Source organism: Theropithecus gelada, chromosome 19, assembly GCF_003255815.1.
Source record: "Theropithecus gelada isolate Dixy chromosome 19, Tgel_1.0, whole genome shotgun sequence".
Classification (NCBI taxonomy): domain Eukaryota; kingdom Metazoa; phylum Chordata; class Mammalia; order Primates; family Cercopithecidae; genus Theropithecus; species Theropithecus gelada.
Window position 1 is genome coordinate 55,488,138 of NC_037687.1, and position 26,322 is coordinate 55,514,459.

Here is a 26,322-nt window from a genome sequence, read left to right on the forward strand (position 1 = left end):
ATAGGAAAACTCAAATAGCCAAGGCAACTTTAGACATTAACAAAAAAAAGAGAAAGTCTGAAGGCCTCCCACTACCGGACTTTAAACCGTACTAAAAGCTACTGTAACCATATAACATGTTTCTGGTACAAAAATATACATATAGACCAATGGAAAAGAAGAGAGAGCCCTGAAAAACAGCTACACTTTTACAATCAACTTATTTTTGACAAAGTCAACAGAAATAAAGGAGAAATAACTCCTATTCAATAAATTGTACTACTGGGAAAAGTAGTTCGTCATGCAGAAAAAAAGTGGACCCCTGTTTCTTCCCATATACAAATTATAACTCAAGATGGATAAAGACTTATATGTGAGGCTTGGAGCTACAAAAATTCTAGAAGAACACTTAGAAAATACTCTTTTAGACACTGGCCTCTGGTAAAAATTTATGAATAAAGCCTTAAAAGTGAGTGCAAATAAAAATCAAAAGGCTGTGCACAGTGGCTCATACTTGTAATCCTAGCACTTTGGGAGGCCAAGGTGGGTGGATCACCTGAGGTCAGGTGTTCGAGACCAACCTGGCTCACATGGTGAAATCCTCTCTCTACTGAAAATATAAAAAATTAGCCAGACATGGTGTCTTGTACCTGTAATCCCACCTACTTGGGAGGCTGATGCAGGAGAATCACTTGAACCGGGGAGACAGAGATTGTGGTGAGCTGAGATTGCACCACTGCCCTCCAGGCTGGGCAACAGAGCAAGACTCCATCTCAAAAAACTAAAATAAAAAATGGCATCTAATTAAACTAAAGACCTTCGGTACAGCAGAAGTAACTCAACAAAGTAAACAGACACCATACAATATGAAGTAAAATACTTGCAAACTGCATACAACAAATAATATATAGAATTTATTGAAAAATTAATTTAAAAACAAATGATATGAATAGATGCTTCTCAAAGGAAGACATAAGTGTTTCCAGTAAACATGCCCAAAATGTTCAACACTCCTTATCATCTTAGAGATGTAAATCAAAACGAAAATGTGATACCATTTCACACCAGTTAGAATAGCTGTTATTAAAAACCAGAAAATAACAGATTTGAAGTTGTGGAGAAGTGCCTATCTTTATAGATTGTTGGTGGGAATGCAATAAAATTTAACTATTGTGGAAAGTAGTTTGGAGATTTCTCAAAGAACTATAAATAGAATTGCCATTTGACCCATCAGTGCCATTATTCCCAAAAAGAATAAATTTTCTTGGCGAAAAAGACACCTGCACCCACGTGTTTATTCTAGCATGATTCACAATAGCAAAGACATAGAATTAAACCAGGTACCTATAAACCTTAGATTGGATACGAAAAGTGAGGTACTTATACACCCTGCAATACCATGCAGCCACAGAAATGAATGAAGTAATGTCCTTTGCAGCAACATGAATGCAGCAGATGGCCATTAATCTAAGCAAATTAACACAGATCAGTAAAACAAATACCACATGTTCTCACTTAGATGTGGAAGGTGAATATTGGATGCACGTGGAAACACAGATAAACTCGATAAACACTGGGAATTCTAAAAAGATGGAAGAAGAAAGGGAGACAAGCATCAAAAAACTACTTTCTGGTGTGATGTACACTACTTGGGCAATGGGATTATTAAGTATCCAAACCTCAACACCATGCAGTATACCTATGCTACAAATCTGTACGTGTACTCCCTGAATCTAAAACAGAAATAAAATGTTTTGTAATATAATATTATGTTTCTTTAGTTTCAAGTTAATGGTTGGAATTAACAGTGTAAGACAGAAGTATTTACCTCTTAAGGCATGGGGTAAATGTTTTTATACCAGGTCTCCCACATTTTGTAAGCTATCCTCTCTGAAAGCTCTTTGCCTATAGCCCAAGAAGTATTTTATTCCCAAGTATGCAGGCGAAATAAATGATTATCTCTATTTTTGTGTGTATTAAGTGTAGACAAGAATATATCGTTACTCTACTCTTTTTGGGTAAAAGTGGTATGTGGTTTAATCACTTATGTTTAGAATGAATCGTTTTTTAAAAATGTGAGGCTATGAAAATCATGTTAAATTACTGAATAAGGAAAATAAAACATTTTTCTTAAGCATAAAAGTCTTACGGCCAAAGCCCAAGAATGATGAAACAGAGAGTGTGGATTAAGACCACACTGCTGCAACCATTTCATCACAGTCATTCTGGTAAAAACAAAATAATAATAATGGGTCAGAAGGAATTTTTAGGATACTTTTTTGATTCTGTCGCAGTGTTAAATTTTTATTTGTCTTTATTTGCTATATAGAAGTCTGTACTTCAGCAAAAGATGCCATGAATTTCTAGCTAATATGCTCACACATATGTTCTCCCTAGAAAGGTTCTGCTCTATTTACAATAAATGTGGAACATTGATTATCTTCCTTGTGCTGCTATGTTTGTATAAAATAAGAGGACTTATTCAAGTCTGACTCTGCAAGTAAAGCAGAGTCAACCATGACTTTTCTAGTTTCAACAGCCACAGCATCTGAAATTTAGTATACTGTGAACTATGAATAATGATAGCATTTCAAAACTGAGAAAAAGAAATTGATAACTTTATATTTTTAGCTTATCATTTAGTTGATAAAAATTTATAGTTTCTAAATTATATGTTAAACAACTTGAACATGCAGATACCTAAAAGATTCATTTAGATGATAGTACTACTATTTAATAGCCTATAATTGTGTATCACATTTGCCGCTTTGGGCTTCCTGGAAAGTAGTTATTTAGCTTCTACATGTAAATGGAGAAAAGACTTTCTATAATCCTAATCATATAGATCTTTTAAGATTAGCACTATGTGTAGATTTGAATAAAATTCATAGGTTTGTAAGTAAGATAAATGTTAATAGGTTTTTTTCTGAAACCAACATTTTAAGTGACTGATCAGTAATTTCCATCTATTTCATTTTATTAACTGAGAAGACAAATTATTTAATCAAAATAAGCATTCTTATATTACTCTTCCTGAAACTTTCAGAAACTAGACAACTCAATGGATTATAATGTACATGAGGACCACAAATATTCTATATAATAATAGGCTCATTCTTGCTCTCTTTTTGCCCAGGCTGTTGTGCAGTGGCACAATCTCAGCTCACAGTAACCGCCACCTTCCGGGTTCAGGTGATTCTCCTGCCTCAGCTTCCCAAGTAGCTGAAACTACAGGTGCATGCCACCACACCCAGCTAGTTTCTTTGTATTTTTAGTAGAGATGGGGTTCCACCATGTTGGTCAGGCTGGTCTCAAACTCCTGACTTCATGATCCGCCCCCATCGGCCTTGCAAAGTATTGGGATTACAGGCATTAGCCACCACGCCTGACCCATTCTAGATTTTAATATAAAAAATGTAACATATTTCAAAAGTAAAATTTGTGTCTGGCTCTTTTAAGTCATGAGAAGAATACCATTGTTAGAATCCATTTACCAAAGTGCGTTAGGCTTAGTGATAAGTACTTTAAACCAAAAATCAAGTTCTACCTACTATCTAAGGGTAAAAAGAAGTAGTTTTAAAATTCCTATGTATTTCTACGACATTAAAAAATTAAAAGCCAAAATGTTAGGTTAGGAATAAAAACAAGCATTGCGTGAAATGGTGTTAAGCATAATGATTAAAATTGAAACTCAATATTAGGTGGTACTGTAGCAGGACAACCTGCAGACAAAACCTCTCAGACACCGAGTTAAAGAAGGAAGGGCTGTATTCAGCCAGGAGCTTTGGCAAGACTCACGTCTCCAAAAACGGAGCTCCCTGAGTGAGCAATTCCTGTCTCTTTTAAGGGCTTACAACTCTAAGGGGATCCGCGTGAGAGGGTCATGATCCATTGAGCAAGCAGGGGGTACATGACTGGGTGCTGCATCCACCCGTAATCAGAACAGAACAGGACAGGCATTTTCACAATGCTTTTCTATACAATGTCTGGAATCTATAGCTAACATAACCAGTTAGGTCAGGGGTTGATCTTCAACCAGGCCCAGGGCGTGGTGCCAGGCTGTCTGCCTGTGGATTTCATTTCTGCTTTTTGGTTTTTACTTCTTTCTTCAGAGGCAGAAATTGGGCATAAGACAATATAAGAGGTGGTCTCCTCCTTTATTTCTCCCCTTTGAGAATCTCACTCAATAGTGGGGGTTCTCACTTTTATTCTGACTACCCATGTCTTCTTGCAAGACAGATCGATAGTGATTTATATAGTACACTTGTGCTGAAGCATTTTGGTGAACTAAGGTAGCAATGAAGCTTTCTATCATTTGAAGAAGTACAGGTAGAAAACAAGGGAGCAGTATGCAGGTTTCCATTACTGTTATAACTCCTATTATAAGAGTTTTAAATCTTTTTAGTGCTGGGAACCACTTTCCAAACATGGCCCCAGGACTAAATCCATGCCACACTTGCACAGGCACATGTGCCACTTTTGTCATACTTCTTACTATGTCTTCAACTACTTGCCCTTGATCATCTATGTGTAGACAGCAATTAGCAAGGTTAAATTTTCTACAGACCCCCTCCTTCAGCTGCTAGCAAGTAGTCAAGAGCCAATCTATTTTGATAGATAGCATTTCTCATCAAGTTTCTTGCCAGGCCAGAATAGTCAAGGCTCTGCTGGTCTTATTAGTGATTATTTTTAAGACAGCTTGTGACTGTATGATTTGGTTGAGCATGTAAATGGGGGTAGGGTATCCCCACAAGCCATCTTGTGCCCAAGAACCAGGCCCATAATATTGTATGATTCTCTCAGGGGGCCATTCATTATCTTTCCTATTTTCTATAGCTATGCTTCTCTTTTGGCAGGAAGCATAGACAGGGAAGCCCAGGAGTTCACCTATCTGTATGGGCAGTAGGAATAAAGATGGTTTAATAGCGCCAATAGCACAACTACCTGCCCACTGGTCAGGTAATTTGGCATAAGGTCTATGCCCACATATCCAGTGTAATCCAGTGGGGACTGTCCAGTCCCGGTGGGACTCCAGGTGGGTCCACACAGTTTGCAACTTTGGGAATTTATTAAATGGATTTTTCTTAATATGGTTTGAACTATACTAGATGGCTGTTTTTGTAGTACTATTATACAGTTTTTGCCCAAGGCAGCTGAGTCTTCCCACAGGAAGGGTGAAGTCCTTCCCCACTCTTGCTATACAGTATTGTCTAATGATTGAGGCTTTTAGGACCCAGAAGTTATCAGGGTGATTCTTTTGAGCTAGGAATTTATCAGGAACTGGGTCTGTAGGTTCTAATTCTCAGGCTTCCCATGGCCATCGATCTCCCATTACAGTTCCTCCACATAGGTAACATGAAGTGACATTGAGAGACTGGGCTACATGCTCGTCTAACTGCAAAATCAAAATTCTTGTTTTTCCTGGAATTTCTGGTGCTGGCACATTCAGTTCATCATAGAAGGTTTGAAATACTGGCTCAGGAGAGTATTTATAAGCTCCTCAAACCAAGATATTTACTTGAGGATCCAGTTCAGCTCCATCAGGTTCTAGGTGTACACGTTCCTCTTTTTACCAGTGAGGATTAAGGGGGTTGGTTATTACTAGTTCTAAGGGGTTACACTTACCACTGGTACAGGAAGGGCCACTTTTCCCTTTCTGAAGGTGGACAGGATTCTTTCCATTTTTTACCCAAGTAGCCTAAATGACACAAGACCAGTATCCACATATATTTCCACACAGTCCTAATTCATGGCAAATGTACTTATTTTCTGCCATATAGCCTCTTTTTTTAAATTAAGAGAACCATATCCTATTCCTAACATTACTATTAATGACAGTACAGACATCAAATTTCAATGTGACTTCTTTGGGCACCCCTTTTCCTTCTGTTTTGGCTAAGACTTTACTCATATTGTTCATTTTCCCACACCAGTCCTCAGTCCTTAATCTTATTTTAAAAACTGTGGTCATGGGAGGCTCAGATGGGTCATAACACACAGCAGGTAGGTCATTTCCTGGGCTACATACCTTGTATAGAATAACATTATACAAACAAGTTCTTTTTAGAGTTCCAGTACACTTATAATAACCATAAAATAATAGGATCTTAGCAACCTTTTGTCCTACCTAAGTGACTTGATGTATACACTGGGAAGAGTCCTCAGTATGAGGAAGGTCAGTTGAAGTCCTTACTGTAAAAGTGCAAATTTTAAGGAAAATGAGTCCTGTGATGTGGTTTCTCATGCTTCAGCTGTGTGTGGACCAGTCAGCTTCTGGGTGTGACTGGAGCAGGGCTTGTCGTCTTCTTCAGAGTCACTTTGCAGGGGTTGGAGAAGCTGCTCCCGTCCACGTACAGGTCCCAGTCTACTGATGTTCAAGGATGGTGTTGGTGGTTAGGCATACTAGAATAAACTGAGTCCAACACGTCTACACAGTTATGTTCACCTGGGCTCTCTGATACCGGGAGCAAGGGGGCGGGGTTTAGGGTGTTGCAAACTTCAATGGTTATGTGGGAATTTTCACATAGCAAGCTTTGGTACTCGGTTAATCTAGCATTTGTTAACCAATGATGTCCTGTGGTAGTTATTAAAGTTACCACAGAATGGGGGGCCTTTATAGTCAGGTTTTGCCCAAGGGTTAGTTTATCTGCTTCTTGTGCTAACAGGGGCGTTTCTGCCAGAGCCCTCAGACATGGGGGCCAGCCTTTGGAAACCCCGTCTAGTTGTTTTGAGAGATAGGCCGCTGGCCTTCACCAGGGCCCCACAGTCTGGGTTAAAACTCCAGCTGTCATTTTTTTCTCTTTCTGACACATAGGATATAAATGGTTTCATCAGGTCAGGTCACCCCAGGGCTGGGGTTGACATGAGATTTTCTTTTAACTCATGAAAAGCTTGTTGCTGTTGGCTGTAATACATGTAGTTTATTCAATCTACATTTTTATTAACTGTCACCCACCAAAATGTTGATGCAAATCCTGCTGTTATTTGACTTTAACCTTTAAATTGATTCGGTATTCCCCGTGGGACTCCAATTGCATCTAAATGGATATGAGAGTCAAAAGACCCATAAGGGACTTTTCTTGCTTTATGATGTCTTGTTTTTCCTCCTTCTGGTTGATGAAATGCCAGGGTGAAAGGAACAGCCAGTTGGACTAAAGTATAAGTGCCACTCCAGTTATTTGGCAGAGTGCCCAGTAAAGATCCACCACAATACCACCACACAGCCACTCAGAGGTGAACAAGGGCTGACTGATTGATAAGCTCTTGGAAATTCTTAAGCTCACTGCATCCCTTCAGGTCTCCAAGGAACGATAAGTTTCCTCCCTGTCATGAGAGACATGAAGTGAACTTAGTGTTGGGAGATGGAAGCTAAATGGCCCTTGGGGCTTGACCCGCAGGGTACTGGACTTCGGAATATAGCAGAGAGAGAGCTTGGCACGACTTGTTACTCCAGGCTGTAGAATCCTGGAGAAGGGCTACCATGCAGCCCATGCCTAGTCGACCAGAGGACCACCCTAGTGGAAAGGGGACAATCTGGGCCTCTGGCCTGCCATGCACACAAGCATAACAATTGCTTTAGTTTAACATACAGATGGAATACTTGATCCATTTCAACCAGTCATTTGCATCTTGGTATCCTATCTTAATTGCTGCCAAGGTTTGTTTTAAGTCTTTAACTTCTATGATCCTCTATTAAAATGAATGTTTGATTTTAGGAAATTATAAAAACCAGTTAGGGAATTCCATCCTTGCTCTTTAGTGGTCCACAGAATGGTGGACCAACTACAGTATAAAGTCCCTACATTGGGGGGCAAGAATCCTGGATGACACTGGAGTCTTTATCGAAATTTCCCCAGATTAAATGGTACTAATTTACTAATGCCCAGTCTGAGGAGAGTCAGGATTGACAGAGGTACTTTTCTGAAGTAGAGAGCTGTCTTTGACTTGGAAAGTCCCCACAAGGCAAACATTAAATGCAATAGTTTGAGGCCAAATTTACTTGGTTATGTTAACAACCAGATGGTCAGCAATAGAGTGAGGAAAGAAGAAAGAGTAATAGAATAGATGAAAGAGTTAAATGTTTCTTAGCTTTAGTTTGGTAGGATTTTTCCCTGGGACTATGGCCCATGACTCTGGAGGGGGTGGTGCTTTCTTGACTTGGGTATGATGAGCCCATCCTTTTTTCACTGTATGAACAGCAGTCTCGGTGGTTAGCAGCACAAGGTAGGGTCCTTCCTAGGTTGGCTCGAGTTTCCTTTTTTTTCCACCTTTCGATAAGAATGTGATCTTCAGGCTGGTGCTAGTTTATCAGAAATTCTAGAGGTGGTACATGTGCTAAAAGACTTTTAATTTTGAGGGAAAGGAAAGTGGAAGATAAACCAGGTATATAATTTTTAAGAAATTGAGCTTTTGTTTTAAATGTAGGGACATCAGCAGTGGACTTTATGGTCCTTGGTGCCTTTCTACTGAGAAATTTCCTTTAGCACCCATTTTTTTATTAGATTTTAGACTGAAGAAGCCAAACACCATTTTATATTTGACAATGCTTCCTGTATAATTTTTATACCAGATAAGCTAAATTTCACCTTTATATTAGTGTGCTATTAATGTTAAACTTAGTTTTAATAAAACTTTGTTGACATATTTATTCAATTTTTAATGTCAGACCATAAAGTACGATTTTTATAGACTCTTTTTAACCTTTTATAATTTTTGTTAAAGAGTAGGTTAGTGCTTTAAGAAAAACTCATTGTGTTTATACTTTAATGTCCAGTTCACAGAAAAACACCCATTTAACTGTAGCTAATATGTTTACACACAGAATTTTCTTTACAATTAACATTTCAAAAGTTGCTTAAACCTTCAAAACAATTTTTAGTCTTTTAATATAGGTAAAAATCCATAATCTTATGTCTCTTTATAATCCTTTCACCAAAGGTATATTTTACTTTCCCTATACACCTTGCACATAAACTGTTTCTTCAATAGTACTTAGGAGGCCTTATTACTTTTAAATTATACATTTCTTACATAAAATTTTTTTAAACATTTTTCTCTTTCATGACTTTTGCAGACAATTCTTTGGCATAGCTCAACTTTCTGACTTATTACAAACATTTCTTTCTTTAAACAAAAAGTTAATTTGTTTCAGGACAAGAATTTACCATATAACATTATTTTTACATAAATTCTGCCCCCCCACCTTTTTTTTCAAAGATGATAACCATTCTTTTCCAAAACGAACTTCTTTTATAAGTTTGGGATTTCAATTATCCTTTGCTATTAATAAGACCTTGTTAAGTCCAAATTAACTTAGAATTGGTATAGATGGCTTTTTTTTTTCTTTAATTACCTGGAAGGAACCATATATCATTCTGTCCCGAAGGGAGTTCCTCCTACGTCTGGTCGGACCTTTGTATGGTAATTAAGATTTAGATCGCCTGTTAGGAAACCTGCTGAGGTAAGGGAGTTTTCAGTGGTTAACATTAAATCAACTTTTTTTGTTTGTTTGTTTGTTTTAAGATACTTCTGAACTGGTGAGGTGTGCTCACAATGAGGTTTCCTCTAAAAGTTATATTTCTACTTTCTTCTGTTAGCAAAGCAGTTGCCACTACATATTGAATGCATTTGGGCCATCCACAGATTCGTAGGTTAAGATTTTTTGATAGGAAGGCTACACAGGTTTTCAGTGGCCTCAGTGCTTTCAGGATACTCCCTTGTTTACACTGACAACAAAGTGATATTGGAGTGTTATAGGGTTACAGAGAATATCTTTAATTACCAATTATAGCTTTTAAATTTAACTCGGCTTTTAAAGGAATATGGTACACTGTTTTTTTTCTTAACTACCTGTATATGTCTCTTTCTTTCTTTGTCTCTTTGATATTCATCTCTTTTTCTCTTTGACTTTCCTTTTGTCTCTGTCTCTGTCTCTCTCTGCCTCTCTCTTTCTCTCTTTCTCTCTTTCCTTAGCTCCCTCTTTGTCTCTCTCTCTTCCTCTTTCTCTCTCTGCTGGTCTTTCCTTGCCTCTGCCAGCCGCTTATGGTGCTGTTCTCTCAACCACTTTGGGGAGTGGGGAGGTCTAAAATCATCTGTGAGCAAATGTCTATGTACGGGAACTGGTCTGGGTGGCCTGGCTTACAGGATACCTTGTGCCATACCTTTGAAACAAGCGACCTGTACAGGCTTCATTCTGATGGTCAACCCACCTCTAATGCTAACCAGTCTATTTCACACAATGTTCTAAGATTTCCTGGTGTCACAGTAACACAGTAATCTCCCTTACATGCTTTCTTGAAATTTTTCAACATAGTTCCTAGTGGGGTGGGCTTACTTTGTGCCTGACCCATGCTTCTTTGAGACAAAACACCACACTCACACCACACGCACACCACAAAACAAAGAAGAGTTAAAAGGGCACACACACACTTTTAAAGTTTACACCAAACCAGAATCAAAACCAAAATCAGAGCATCCAGAAATCCAAGCCAGGCAAAACCAAAAACAAAGCATCAAGCAATCCAAGTCAAGTCAAAAACAAAAACCAGTGCTGATACAGGCACGCCATGGACAATAAGGCCACGCTTCCACTCAAATGGAGTGGACAAGTTCCACAGACTAGTCTTACCAAGTTTCAGATGTCTGGACTCCAAGTGCCAGTTCCTTCCCAGTGTTCAGCCACTGCATTGATCCTCCATGGAGGCCTGCCACACACTGCTATGGTGAGGCATTCCACCGGGGCAATTGCCTACCTGGGAGCGCTCTGAGGATCCATGTCACTCAACCTGGCTGGAGTCCCCTGCAGGGATGCTCCACAAGGCAGGCCTAAGCTGCCTAAGGGGCTGCCTCAACCATCCATTAATCATTTCACTTCCCAGTCAGTGAACCAAGAAATGTAGCAAGACAAGCTGCAGACAAACCCCTCAGACACTGAGTTAAAGAAGGAAGGGCTTTTTTTGGCCAGGAGCTTTAGCAAGACTCATATCTCCAACAACCAAGCTCCACAAGTGAGCCATTTCTATCCATTTTAAGGGCTTACAACTCTAAGGGGGTCCATGTGAGAGGGTCATGATCCATTGAGCAAGCAGAGGGTACATGACTGGGGGCTGCATGCGCTGGTAATCAGAAGAATGGAACAGAACAGGACAGGGATTTTCACAGTGCTTTTACATACAATGTCTGGAATCTATAGCTATCATGACTGGTTAGGTCACGGATTGATCTTCAACTAGGCCCAGGGCACAGCAATGGGCTGTCTGCCTGTGGATTTCATTTCTGCCTTTTAGTTTCTACTTTTCTTTGGAGGCAGAAATTGGGCATAAGACAATACGAGGGGTGGTCTCCTCCCTTGGTGCCAGCTCTCTCACTTACAGGCTGTATGACCTAAATATAGTTTCTTGCCTCTCTGTGCTTGGCCCTAAAGCAGTACTATGAGAATAATAGTGCCTAAATCATAAGGTTTTGGTTAAATTAAAGCAATTAATGCAAATAAAGGTGTCAGAAAAAATGCCCAGCACATAACAAGTGTACAGGATATTTAGTAGCTTTTATTTGCTGATTCTGTTAGATCATGACAAATGTTAAGCCTGAAAACAGGATGGCCATAGCACTGGTTTTTAACCCATGTTCCTTCTAATTTGTCCGTCTGGGGCTATAATAGTAGTTGAATGTTTTTTTAATACTATCCTTGGCAAATTCCCATATATTCACATACAGAATGGATATAAATATTTTTAAAAGATTTATCATTGAGTACTACTCTTTAGCATTCCAGAAAATGGATAAAGAAGCACTTAAATGGTGAGTGGTTGTCAGTTTTATTCATTAGAGAATGAAGCAAATTGTGTATCTACTTGTTTAATATATTTCTTATTCATTTTCATTTGATACATTAAAATGTAGTTTGAAAATATATATTCAAATACATTTTTTCTCTAACAAATGAAGAAAATCATTTATTTAGAAATTTAGAGAGAATTTTACTCTAAACTGTTTTTTTAGATTCTGTTTTTTAAGATATTATTTGGATCATTAAAAATCAGCATGCTTTATTTCTGAGTGTTGGGTTCAGATCATTCATGATATTAAAAGTTTACTTACATGAGCAAGTCACAGGAAAAGAAATATGTAAATGTTTCCTGAAATTTAAAAATGAACAAAGGATTTATTCTCTGGCCCAAGTTCTTAAATTTTTTTTTTTTTTTTTTATAGAGTCTTGCTCTGTCACCCAAGCTGGAGTGCATGATCTCAGTTCACTGCAACTTTCACCTCCCATATTCAAGCAATTCTCCCTGCCTCAGCCTCCTGAGTAGCTGGGAATACAGGCTCCCACTACCACACCCAGCCAATTTTTGTATTTTTAGTAGAAACAGGGTTTCACCATGTTGGCCAGGCTGGTCTTGAATTCCTGACCTCAGGTGACCTGCCCACTTCAGCCTCCCAAAGTGCTGGGATTACAGGCATGAGCCACCACACCCAGCCTCTCTCTCTCTTTTTTTTTTTTTTTTTTTTGAGATGGAATCTCACTCTATCGCCCAGGCTGGACGGCAATGGCATAATCTCAGTTCACTGCAACCTCTGTCTACTGGATTCAAGTGATTGTCCTGACTCAGCCTCCCAAGCAACTGGGAGTTTAGGTGCCTGCCACCACACCAGGCTAATTTTTGCATTTTTAGAAGAGATGGGGTTTTGCCATGTTGGCCAGGCTGGTCTCCAACTCCTGACCTCAGGTCATCCACCTGCCTTGGGCTCCCAAAGTGCTGGGATTACAAACGTGAGCCATTGATAGTATTTTTGATTGGCAAATAAGAGTTGTATAAATGTATGAGGTAAAATGTGGTTTTAACATATGCATATTATATAATATGATTAAGTCAGGTTTTATAACATATCAACTCACTTATCAATCATTTCTTAAGATACATTGGAAATTTACTGTTTTTTAAAAAATATAGTACTTTATGATTTACTATCATCATGCTGCTGTGCAGTAGATCTCAAAACCTACTTATCCTGTCTTTTTGAAACTTTGTACCATTTGATCAACAACTTCCTGTTTACTTCCCACCACACCTAACCTCTCGTAACCAGTAGTTCATTTTCTACTTTTTTGAGTTAAACTTTATTTGATTCTACATATAAATAAGATCATGCAGTATTTGTCTTTTTGAGTCAGGCTTATTTCATCTAGTATAATGTCTTCAAAATTTATCTATATTGTTTTAAATGATAGGATTTATTCATTGTTACGGTTAACTAGTGTTCCATGGTGTATCTATACCAAAACGTATACAAAAACTTTTTAAAAATTAAATATTAAATATAACTAAATTAAAAATTAAATATAATAATATTAATATATTTTTATAAATATATATTTATTCTTTGGTTGAAAAACTAGTGTGTTATGAGAAAATATTTCTTTGTTAAAGCATGTATCATTGTAATTTAGCATATAAATATTTTGTTAATTATAGCTCATTTGTACCAAGCACCAACCATAACATTGTATGTGTTAATAAATTTAATTTTGACAGTAATTTAATAACATAAGTATATTAATTATCTTTATTTCACAGTGGAAGAAACAGAGCCACTGAGAGAAACGACTCACTCACAATAGCAAAGCCCATATTAAAATACAGGCAACTTTGTCTCCAGAGATAACTCTTTTGAGTACAACCATAAAAATCTTTCAAACAGATAAGACAAAATTACTTTTAACACTTACTTTTCATAAAAACTAATACAAATTGAATAATTGGATAAATTGTCATTGTTACGTGTGTGTAAATGTATAAAATGGTACTTAAAATAGAAATAATTTAAGCTAGATAAAAGATGTTAATAATTTTTATGAATAAAATGGAAAGATAGTCAATTATTATTTGTAGATGATATCTTTCTTTACTTAGATAACAAATGAAACTACAAGACTACTTTAAATGTCTATTCAGGTGGGTAGGCAAAATTCTAAGATGATCACCTGGATTTTCAGTCTGTTGCACACCTGCTGTGTAATCTTCACCTCTGAAGTGTAAAAAACAAGTATCTCACTGCGGTGGAAAATTACTTATGAAATTAGGTTACTAATGTGTTGACTCTGTGTTCATCAATAGGGAGATAATCCTCATTGGACTAAACTTAATCAGAGGTGCCTTTAAAAGAAAAAGACACATGATAGAAAAACACCCCTGCTGACCTGGAAGTAAGTGACTTCTAGGTCGACCAATTTGTAAACTGCTTATGGTGACCATATGGCAGGAAATCTATTTGTATATTGCCAGAATTCCTGCCTTTCATATGATGCTTCCAGTAGGAAGAGAAAAAGGATACCATGACGGGTAAAAAAAAAAAAAAGGGGGGGGGGGGGGTCCCTTTTATGCAAGAAATAATCACCTCTTATCTGGAAAGCTTAATATAAACAGGGGAGACCACAACATGAGCACACCAATGAGAGGAAAAACACAGCCTGGTTGAAAGGGCTCACTGATATGATGGAGCAACATTTACTAAGTCATAGTGAATGATTAGCCTCTGGGATAACAATAGCCTGCCAAGAAGTCTACACTCATTCTTGTACTGATTAAATGAGCATATGTGCACCATTCTGGAGGCCCAGTTTTGCCCTATACATTACAGAAATAACATGGAGACCAGTGGGTAACCTCCTAGAATTAAATTTATTGTGAAAAAGCATATCTTATTATTTGTTTTCATAACTGAAAAACCTTGAAAACATAATGAATTTATATAATAAATTTATTAATATGGATGTTTATAACAATAAATGTTAATTTTAGAAGATTCTACTATATTGTCATACAATACTGAACTTTAAACACCTTAATATGAATATGTCTTGAATTCATGAACAGTCAGGCAGATAGTTTCTCTTAGATTAACATGATAAAAGTAGTAATTAGAGAAAACATTTAGAATGGAATAAAATTTATCAAAACCACATTTTTTCAATGGCTTGGCATAATTGTCCTGCTTTTTAAAATGGCTAGATTACTAACAAGAAGCAAAGACAAAATTGTGGCTTTGCCAAATGATTACGTTCTTGACCACTTAAAATCTAAAATTCTGGCTAATGGATTTAGGTGGCTTCTTAGGGTTACAAGGCAATACAAGAATTTTGATAGGCAGGAAAATGCATTCTACATACACACATTGCTCTTCTCCGATTTGCTTTAACCTCAAAAGATTGAAGATTGCAAATCTACTCTCTCAATTTAGAGTAAATTAATAAAAAGTTTTGTATTTTAGTCAAGCAAATAATTGTATAATACTAACAGGTAACAAAACGATGTCATTAACTGACCAAAAAAAAATAGTATGACTAGATTCGATAAGTATCTAGCCATGCAAATGACAACTCAATTAAATCAACATTCTAATAGGTGCACATGGAAAGCATTTATGTGCAATGTGGTGAACTTCTGCTCAGCGCCTTGTTATTTCTTTTCTTTTTTGAAAAACAATATTCTTTATCTACAGTGGGCTTTAGAAGTACAACTCATGTCAAGACATGTATTTATTATTATCCTTTGGTATACAACCCTAGGTATTTTTCATCTGGAATACAAAACCAAAATGAATGAGTACAACTTTTAGAAACTGATGTCTATTTTAGATCAACTTTATTTCCATGCTGCTTAAGAGCCTGTGCAAGAGCAGCTTAGGACCATCCAGTGGCTGCTCCTACCCATTCAGTTGTCTGAGCAGTGGGAGCTGCAGACCAGTCTTCCATTGCAGGCTGAGTGCTCCAGTCTTCAGTAGGGAACTGCTGGATAGGCACAGAGGGCACCTGCATGCCTTCAGACCAGTCTGCAACCTCAGGCTGAGTAGCAGTGAACTCAGCAGCTAGAGAAGTCCATTCACACTGAAATTTCTCCTTGGTCACAGCCTTTCCAGCAGCAGCCTGCTCTTTTTGTTTTTTTGAGATGGAGTCTTGCACTGTCACCCAGGCTGGAATGCAGTGGCGCAATCTTGGCTCACCATTATCCTACCTCAGCTTCCTGAGTAGCTGGGACTATAGGCACCTGCCATCATGCCCAGCTAATTTTTTGTATTTTTAGCAGAGTAAAAACTCCTCCTTCAGATTTTAGGTTTCACCATCCTAGCCAGGATGGTCTTGATCTCCTGACCTCATGATTCACCTGCTTCGGCCTCCCAAAGTGCTGGGATTACAGGCATGCACCACCGTGTCTGGCCCTGTTCTTCTTTTTTAATCTCTTCAGTATTTCTGTAGATGTAGAGATCAGGCATGACTTCCCATGGGTGTTCATGGGAAGTGGTGCCACATATTTGTAGAATTTCCCAGGCCATCATCCACCACATCAAACCCACTGAGTGAGATCCCTTGTTGTTGCATGGAATGGCAATGTCCACATAGTGCAGAGGAGGATCTGTGTTACACAGAGCAATGGTAGGTAGGTTAACATAAGGTGCCTGCATGAGAGACTGGTGTTCAGCCCTGAGTTCAGTAACCACAAGAAGCCATGGTTCCCAGAAGCCTGCCTAGCTCTGGTTAGTGAAGGTTCCAGGAGTGAAGTGGCCAGCACTTGGATTGGCTCCAGTGGCAGCGGCAAACTTCAGCACAGCCCACTGGCCTGTATTCCTGGAGGATATGACACAGACTTCAGTGGGGTTTTCAATGGCAACAATGGCACGAGCTTCCAGCAGAAGCTTCTCCCAGGTCCTCTTCAGATTTATGATGTAGATGCCATCACTTTTCCTTTTATGGATGTACAGTTCCATTTGGAAGTTAAGATTGGTGCCACCTAAGTGGATTCCTGCTGCAAGGAACTTAAGGACATCCTCCTCCTTTATTTGCAGGACATCAAGGGCTCCAGACATTGTGAGAGTTTCCCTTTAAGTTATGACAGGAATCCAGAATAACATCATATGGACCCCCCTGTGGGTAGTGCCAAAAGGCTCAGCACCTTTCCCTCCCTCCCCTTTACAGAGATATCAATTTCCCCTGAGTGACTCAGGTTGAATACTGGGAACTGAGAATGCTGTGTTCAGAGTTATTATTGTGAACATGCTTAACACATTTCTTTCATATTATAACAAATTTTATGAACTTTATTGTGCCTCACAAAGGTTTTTAGGAAAAGATTGTTTATTTATAATACTCAATTTGGATTCATAAAGATTTCAATATTCCAGGTAAATCAGAGAAACTTAAATGTCAACCAAATTCCATGAAACATATTTCAATGAAATAAAGTCCTCTTAGCTAAGAATTTTGACAAAGCAGGAGCATCACCATCTTGGACAAGCACCATCATTTTAAAGTTCACCTTGATCAAAAACTGCCTAAATCCAAAAGGCATCAGCCTGATGGCTAAGATCAGCATGACCATAAACCGCAAATAACATCTCCGACCAGAAACATTCCAACCATAAGATAAACCCCTCCTCAACCAGAGACATGCCAGCCCCAAGATAACCTCTGCTCTGGCTATAGATGTTAGCCCCAAGATAACCTTCCCTCTGACTAGAGATATTCCAACCCTGCAATAGACTTCTCCCCAACAGAGAAACATTCCAAGCCTGTGATAAGACCAATAAATACCCTTAGTCTTTAAGAGAGACTGCTCCTGACCAAAATTGACCAGAAGCCTCTCTCAGGTTTATTCTCCAAAAAACCTGTCTTTGTTGAGTTGCTTTTCATATTTCTTTCCTCTTTCTTTAACTCTTACATTTGGTGCCAAAATCCAGGATGGGTGTTGGGGGTAGAGGCTCTTTTGTAACCCCAAAAGCAGTGAGCAGCTGCTCATCCTACTGGATTCTGAGAGTCTCTGGCCACCCACCCCATCTTCTCTCTCACTTCACTTTTCCCTCATCCTCCCTTTTCTTTCTTTCTCTCTCTCTTCCACTGACTTTCTCACAGTACCTGGGAAGTCAGGTTGACTCTCCCAGTCCTCAGAGGACCAGTGAGACTAAGCTAGAAGAAATCTTGGGGATGCCCAGTTTCTTCTCAGCTTGACCATCCTCTTTAGAAAGAGGATTCTGGGTCTCTGTCTTTTGTTTGGGGATGGCTAGAATAAAAACAGACATCCTCAGCTTCTTCTCTACAGTCCACATGGGTGCCAAACAATTCCACATTTCTACATCCTCTCCACTGGGCTGTCTCCTTCACAATCTCACAAAACTTGGCTTACACGTTTAGTTTTTTATTGCAACATGGCTTGGCCCCAATACAAATTAGACAATGACAGCCGATGGCCCAAAAATGGCACTTTCAAGTTCTCAGGGGCCTTGACAACTTTATAACCAGGAACAGCAAATGGCAAGAGGTTTTCTATATTCAGGCTTTCCTCTACCTTAGATTCTGTCCCTCCCTGTGTCAAGCTTCCACCCTCTCATGAAATCCTTCTTCTTAATGAAAACCCTCCCCAGGTCTCTCCTTCCTCTGAAACTCCTTCCTTCAAAACCCCTTCCTCCAATATTCACAAGACCTTTATGTTTTTCTCTTTATAAATGTTGTTTTCCTGGAAAAGATTTTTTCCCAATCAACTGAATTACTTTTCTCCACTCTGTCTTGCCACTCTTGGTACAGGTATGAAAAACCCTAAAATGCTTGAGACTCCTTGGGAAAACAGAAAAGGCACCACAAGCCCTGTTTTGGGGAAAACATCTGTTTCCTTATGGTACCCTGGGAATTAGAGGTGAATAAGTACCTCTCAAAATGAGTTTTTGTCTTCCAGCTATACTTGTTTATTGGGCCCTGGAAACTGTTTTCCTAGTCCTGGTTTATTTTTCCCCTTTCTTTCTTTCTTTTTCTTTTTCTCTTTTTTTTTTTTTTTTTTTTTTGAGATGGAGTCTCACACTGTCACCTGGGCCAGTGTGCAGTGGCATGATCTCAGCTCCCTGCAACCTCCACCTTGTGGGTTCAAGTGATCCTCCTACCTCAGTCTCCCAGGTAGCTGGGATTACAGGTGGCCATCACCACTCCCAGCTAATTTTTTGTATTTTAGTAGAGATGGGGTTTCACTATGGTAGTCAGGCTGTTCTTGAACTCCTGACCTCATGATCCACCTTCCTCAGCCTCCCAAAGTGCTGGGATTACATGCATGAGCCACCATGCCTGGCACCTAGCCCTGTTCTTGAAGGGTCTCATCCAATAATACAATTGAGAAATTAGCAAAAAAAAAAAAAAAAAAAAAAATCTTATCATTACTGAATCTTCTGGTTGTCTGTGTGACTATATATGTGTTATATGTGCAATGTCTATTAAAAAAGCTCTAATTAATTGGCCTAAGAAAAATAAGCACTTAAATCAAATATTTTTTAAGGAAAAGGCAAAATCTAAGAGACCTTTTAGTTCACAAAACTTTAATCTTTAAAGCTCATAGGTACAGTAAGATTAGAAATGTCTTCAGAGTTGCCAGGATACATTTTTATTTGCATTTATTAATCAAGCAATTCCATACTTAGCACTGCCAAATACTAAAAGCTGTCAAAATTTTGCATAGAGGCTACAAAATTATAACTCAGACCAAACAGAATAATCTTTGCTTGTATAATTTTTAAATAAACAAAACAATAATATTGGTTTAATAAAGATAACTACATCTTGAACTATTTAGTGAAATACCCTAACCTCCTAACTTCTAATCTTGTGGCCTTAGGCAGTCTAGTCCACAGACTTGAAAGAAATTTATTTTGAGAAAGGACTGCTATCATCTTTAATATTGAAGAAAAGAGAATTTATAAAAAAGAATCTTATATGGTAAATTTCTGTCCTAAAGTAAATTAACCAGTTGTTTGAAGAAAGGACTGTTATCATCTTTAATACTGAAGAAAAGAGAATTTATAAAAAAGAATCTTATATGATAAATTTCTGTTCTAAAGTAAATTAACCAGTTGTTTGAAGAAAGTGATGTTTGCAATAAATCAGAAAGTTGAGGTATGTCAGAGATTGCAAAGATTATGAAAAATTTTATAAAAGGGAATTTGTGCAAGAAGTGTACAATTTAAAAGTGATTAGGCCTCCTGAATGTTTTATAAAATGCCACTATAACTCTTAGTTGTACAACTTGCCTCCTTTGCCGGGAGGTAAGACCTAGGAGACATGGTGTTAAATACTGGAATAAGCCAGACCTTATCTGCACTTCTGTCTAGATCCTAGGTTCTACACCTAGCACATAATTAAAATCTCAAACTTACCAACAAAAGTAAAGATTGCTAAAAGTTAACAGTGTAACATGTATTTAAAACTATTGAAAAAACAGTTTACATATACTTTTGGTAAAAAGATTTTTTTTTTTTTTTTGAGACGGAGTCTTGCTCTGTCGCCCAGGCTGGGGTGCTGTGGCCGGATCTCAGCTCACTGCAAGCTCCGCCTCCCGGGTTCCCGCCATTCTCCTGCCTCAGCCTCCCAAGTAGCTGGGACTACAGGCGCCCGCCACCTCGCCTGGCTAGATTTTTGTATTTTTTAGTAGAGACGGGGTTTCACCGTGTTAGTCAGGATGGTCTCGATCTCCTGACCTCGTGATCCGCCCGTCTCGGCCTCCCAAAGTGCTGGGATTACAGGCTTGAGCCACCGCGCCCGGCCCTTGGTAAAAAGATTATAAGGAGGCATCAGAATGTGGATTTTTACCTAGAATAAAAGATTAAAGAATTGTTTTAAATTGAATAAAATAAAAATGAAGGTTTAGGCAAGTTTTGGAAGGTTAATAGTAAAGGAAAAGTTGTAGGGATATCATCCAGTTTTTCGGTAACTTGAGCATTAAAATAAAAGCACAATGAGTTTCTCCTTTTTTTTTGAGATGAAGTTCCACTCTTGTTGCCCAGGTTGGAGTGCAATGGCACAATCTCAGCTCAGCTCACAGCAACCTCTGCCTCCAGGGTTCAAGTGATTCTCAGCCTCCCAAGTAGCTGGGATTACAGGCATATGCCACCACACTAGACTAATTTCGTATTTTCAGTAGAAATGTGGGTTTTCCCAAGTTGGTCAGGCTGGTCTCCAACTCTTGACCTCAGGTGATCCACATGCCTCGGCCTCCCAAAGTACTGGGATTACAGGCGTGAGCCACCGTGCCTGGCTGAGTTTCTCTTAAAGCACTAACCTGCTCTTTAACAGAAATTATAAAGGGTTAAAAAGGGTCTATAAAAATGTTACCTATGGTCGGCCAGGCGTGGTGGCTCACACCTGTAATCCCAGCACTTTGGGAGGCTGAGGCAGGCAGATCACAAGATCAGGAGATCGAGACCACCCTGGCTAACACGGTGAATCCCCATCTCTAATAAAAATACAAAAAGTTAGCCAGGCATTGTGGCAGGTGCCTTTAGTCCCAGCTCCTCGGGAGGCTGAGGCAGGAGAATGGCGTGAGTGTGCAGTGAGCCGAGATTGCACCACTGCACTCCAGCCTGGGCAGCAGAGCCAGACTCTGCCTTAAAACAAAAACAAACAAAAAAAGGTACCTATGGTCAAACATTAACATTGGGTAAATGTGTCTACAAGATTTTATTTAAAATTGAGTTTAACATTAATAGCTCACTAATATAAAGGTAAAATTGGGCTTATATGGTATAAAATCATACAGAAAGCATTGTCAAATATAAAATGGTGTTTGGTTTTCTTTGAGCTATATTTGTATAAATATGTTATTGGTGTGTGTTCCAAAAATATGGGAGACTCCTGTAATTCTGATATATCTTAGTGCACATTATCAATGATAATTATAATTGTTAAAATTATTGCGTGCCACAAAGGTAGCAGATATCCTTGCTAACTGTACCTTTAACTGTGGCTACCCTAAAACTTGTTGTCATCCATAAACAATTGTTTTGTTTTGCCTTGGTCCTCTTTAGAAGGTAGTTTTATAATCAGCTATAAAGTTCTAACAGCTGCTTTTGAATGCAGGTTTCTGATAACTTTGGAGATTGTGACATCAGAAGAGAGGAAAAATGTTCAGGACTCTTGAAGAGCTAAAATGTTAATTAATATTCAGCAGGACAGGAATTAACTTCATGAACTGAACTAATAGGATACTGGAGTGATCTTTCTGACATTTTCCTTAAAATATTGTTAATCCTTTGTTTTGGTTTTCAAAGTCAAAGAAACTTTTCTTTTGAGTGATTGACAGCTTGTAACAATTCACATCCATGAACAAAATTTGAAGCACACTTGTTTCTCTCTACTTGATTTTCTCCAGAATTTGGAAACTATCTGTGAGTATTCTTAAGTTATGTCAGTATAATTATTTGCATAAGTGCAATAAGAATCTATTTTCTTTTTCTTTTCTTTTCTTTTCTTTTTTTTTTCTTTTTAGATGGAGACTCACTCTGTCACCCAGGCTGTAGTGCAGTGGCATGATTTTGGCTCACTGCAACCTCCACCTCCTGGGTTCAAGTGATTCTCCTGGCTTAGCCTCCTGAGTAGCTGGGATTACAGGTGCCCACCATCACACTTGGCTAATTTTTCTTTATTTTTAGTAGAGATGGGGTTTCACCATCTTGGCCAGGCTGGTCTCGAACTCCTGACCTCGTGATCCACCAGCCTCAGCCTCCCAAAGTGCTGGGATCACAGGCATGAACCACCGTGCCCAGTCTAAGAATCTGTTTTCTTTTGTGACATTACATAATCGGAAAACTGGTTATTTTACCAAGGCTTTGACTGGAATGTTGTGCTTTCTTTTAAGGAATCAAACTTGACTTATGAAACCAATAAATCTCTTGGAAACTGGCCTCATATTTTGTGTACACAGTCCCAGTACAGTGTTTCTGATCTGTGGTAAGTAAAGAATGTCACTTTCTAGCAGGCCAGGAAGCCCAAGTTATCTTGGAACCTCTAGAAGAGAGAAATTCATCAACTCTTAGGTATTTGATGGTATGAATCCATGGCTCGGCTTAGCTGTAAAAAGGTCTTATCTCAGATTCCTTCTACAAAACAAAGTTCCATCAAAGCCCATTTAAAAGGCCTGTGTAACAAATAATTATACTTGCTGCACTGTATGCAAATAACTAAGCCAAGTATAATAAAGCAAACAAGTCCTATCATGATTTGTCTTCTAATAAAAATGGAAAACTGGAGAGAGAAATTGTTTCAAAAACTATAACATGCCTGTTGTTAAATTCTAGTCTTGCTTAATGTTTTTCCATTTTTATTATTTTCTACAGTTTAAATTAAATTCTAATTTTTCTGGCTACAAGTTTCTAAAATAAGCTGTGTTTTCTTAAAGCCCTATGAACTGAAAACTAAATGTTTCAGCAGGTGTTTCCTCTAAGCCCCCGGATCATCACAGGAGGAAATCTCTTCACTGCTAGCACTGACTACTAATAACTGAGTATGCCCAGAATCCCTCCCCACCGCATGTAACGAGTCCAGAGAGCGCAGGGTAATTCAGAGTATCTGTTAAAGGAATCAACTCCTGTATACATCACATGTGAGTCAAAGCCTGGAAAGATGAGGAAGCAACCCCCGATAGTCCAAAGGAATGTCCTAAATATCAACGTAAAGAAATAGGAAATCTTAAGCTGAAAATCGTAAAAAAATAAGTAACTGAGTGAGAACTACTCATCTTAGTCTCACCCTTACTTCACCGAATACTTTTTGTCATTCCTACCTCAAATATTAATGAAGCAGGAATTTTAAAAAATAACAATAACTACTGCATTTATTCACTCCAAGAAAAGTAAAAGCTAAATCTCAGAATGTGGCACGGTAAGGGTTAAAAAGAAAAAGAACAAATTTGCCTCTGCCTAGCAAGCTCACTTCAAGGACAGTTAGAAGATAACGCTGTCTGAATAGTCAGGGTCAAAGGAATGGGCTCCAGACACAACCCACGCCCTTCGAGATCAAGGTTGAAGGAAAAAAAAGAAAGACACATTCTTTTACTGTTACTCTTTTCCCAGGCTTCTTAAGCATTATTATGTTTTACAAATGTCTGTCTTTAGCCAGTTCTTGTTTTTCTTTCAATGCAGCTACAAGGCCACTGGCTATGCAAGGTCACAAGTTATGTTATGCTGTAGACTACGTGACCTGTCACTGTATAATTAACTGCTTTTGTGTTGCTTCTGTAAGGCCGCTTATAAAAACCCCACTCTGTCTTTGTTCAGCGCTCAGCTTTTTGGATTTGAGTCCACTGAGCCAGTGCGTACCTAAAATAAACAACAAGCCTCCTGTATTCCATATTGGTCTCTCCGTTCCTCAGTTTACCACAACATTAAAACATTCATGAAAATTATTATTATTATTTTTGAGATGGAATTTCATTCTTGCTGCCCAGGTGGAGTGCAATGTCATGATCTCAGCTTACCACAACCTCTGCCTCCCAGGTTCAAGGGGGTTTCTCTATGTTGGTCAGTCTCGTCTCGAACTCCCGACCCCAGGTGATCCACCCACCTCAGCCTCCCAAAGTGCTGGGATTCCAGACATGAGTCATTGTGCCTGGCCATGAAAATTATTGACTATGCCACCTTGTGGGAATTGCTTTACTCACTCTACTATTTGCAGTAGGACTATATGCTGTGGCACCCTCAGGGTGGAATATTGGACAGACAATATAAATTACTATAGCATTTTGCTTAATTATTATCCTCATAGCAGGAATAATGGTTACCAACAGAAAACAACACAAGGGCCTTACCAAACATGCACCTCTGCCTCTCATTAGGTATGGAATATTGTTTCTATCTCAACCAATCTTGCCTAGTAAGAGACGCTGCTGAAAACTTAAAGGATCAAAAAGCTAAGGGAATACCGAAACAACCAAATAGAGTCTTGGTTTGGGAACAAAATCACAGCATGGGTCATCCACTTCCTGGGCCCTCTCCTAATATTATGCCTAGGACTCATGTTCTTACCCTGCCTAATTAACCTTTTTCAAAGATTTTTAACTGACAGGATCATGGCCATTTGACAGATAACTACTCAAAACCATCTACAGACAACGTTACTCCTGCAATCTATCTGAGACTTGAAAATTTTTGGTCCCCTTGTCAGCAAGAAGTAGCCAGAAAGAACATACTGCCCCTCACCTCTTTTATAACTATGGGGTCTGGATTGACAGAGCAGAGCATCATCATCTTGGACAAGTACTGCCATTTTTAACCTCGATCAAAAACTGCCTAAATCCAAAGGGCATCAGCCTAATGGCTAAGGTCAGCATGACCATGAACCACAAATAACATCTCTGACCAGATACACTCCAAAACCCTCTCTGACCAGAAACAGGCCAGCCCTGAGACAACCTCCTCTCTGGCTGGAGAGATGTCAGCCCCAAAATAACCTCCCCTCTGACCAGAGACATTCTAACCTTGCCATAAACTTTTCCCCCACGCAGAAACATTGCAAGCCTGTGATAAGCTGTCTCACCTTGAACCCTTAAATAATCTTAGTCTGCAAGAGAAAGTGCTCCTGACCAAAATCAGCCAGATTTTGGTCAATTTTGAAGAAATAAACCTGAGAGGTCAATAAACCTCTCAGGTTTATTTCTTCAAAATAGACCTGTCTGTGACTGTTGAGATGCTTTTCATGCTTCTTTCCTCTTTCTTTAACTTTTACAGTGACTAATATAAATTACTAAAATAGATTAAGACCTTTTTTTTTGTACAACATGTAATCCTGAGGAGACAATCAAAATTTATGTACATTTCTACTACCTGAAGGGTGATCTAAATGTTTATACAGAAACATTTACTTAATTGTCACTATTTTTTTTGTGTTTTGTTTTGTTTCTTCTTTTGAGATAGAGTCTTGTCTGTCACCCAGGCTAGAGTGCAGTGGTGCAATCTCAGCTCACTGCAACCTCTGCATCCCAGGTTCAAGCAATTCTCCTGTCTCAGCTTCCTGAGTAGCTGAGATTACTAGTGCGTGCCATCATTCCCAGCTAATTTTTGTATTTTTAGTAGAGATAGGGTTTCACCATCTTGGCCAGGCTGGTCTTGAACTCCTGACCTCAGCTGATCCACCCGCCTTGGCCTCCCAAAATGTTGAGATTACAGGCATGAGCCACCGTTCCTGAGTTTCTCCTCAAAAACAAATGGCAACTTTGATTTAGATAGCTTTTTTTTTTACAAGATCAAAAATGAAGACATCTCCACTATTATGGTACTCTCAGTTGACAAGTTTTTTTCTTATGGCTCCACAAACAACAGAAATCAAAAAGAAATCTCTCCTGTGCACTCATGGGGGGATTCTTTTATATGTAGAGAATTTTGAAGCCAACCTTATATATGAGGTTTCTTGCACATATTAAGAAAGAAAATTTAATTAAGAAAGAAAATTTAATGGGACATTTGCTGCCTCATAATATCAGAAACAGAATATTGGTCTACTGCTCTTAACCTACTTCATAACTTAAAGAGAACTTCTTCAGAATA

At 38.6% G+C, this 26,322-nt stretch overlaps 1 pseudogene; it reads right to left on the reverse strand.

Annotated features, from left to right (window-relative positions):
• Positions 1-15,661: 15,661 nt before the first annotated feature.
• Positions 15,662-16,842, reverse strand: LOC112612066 (annotated as a pseudogene).
• Positions 16,843-26,322: the final 9,480 nt, after the last annotated feature.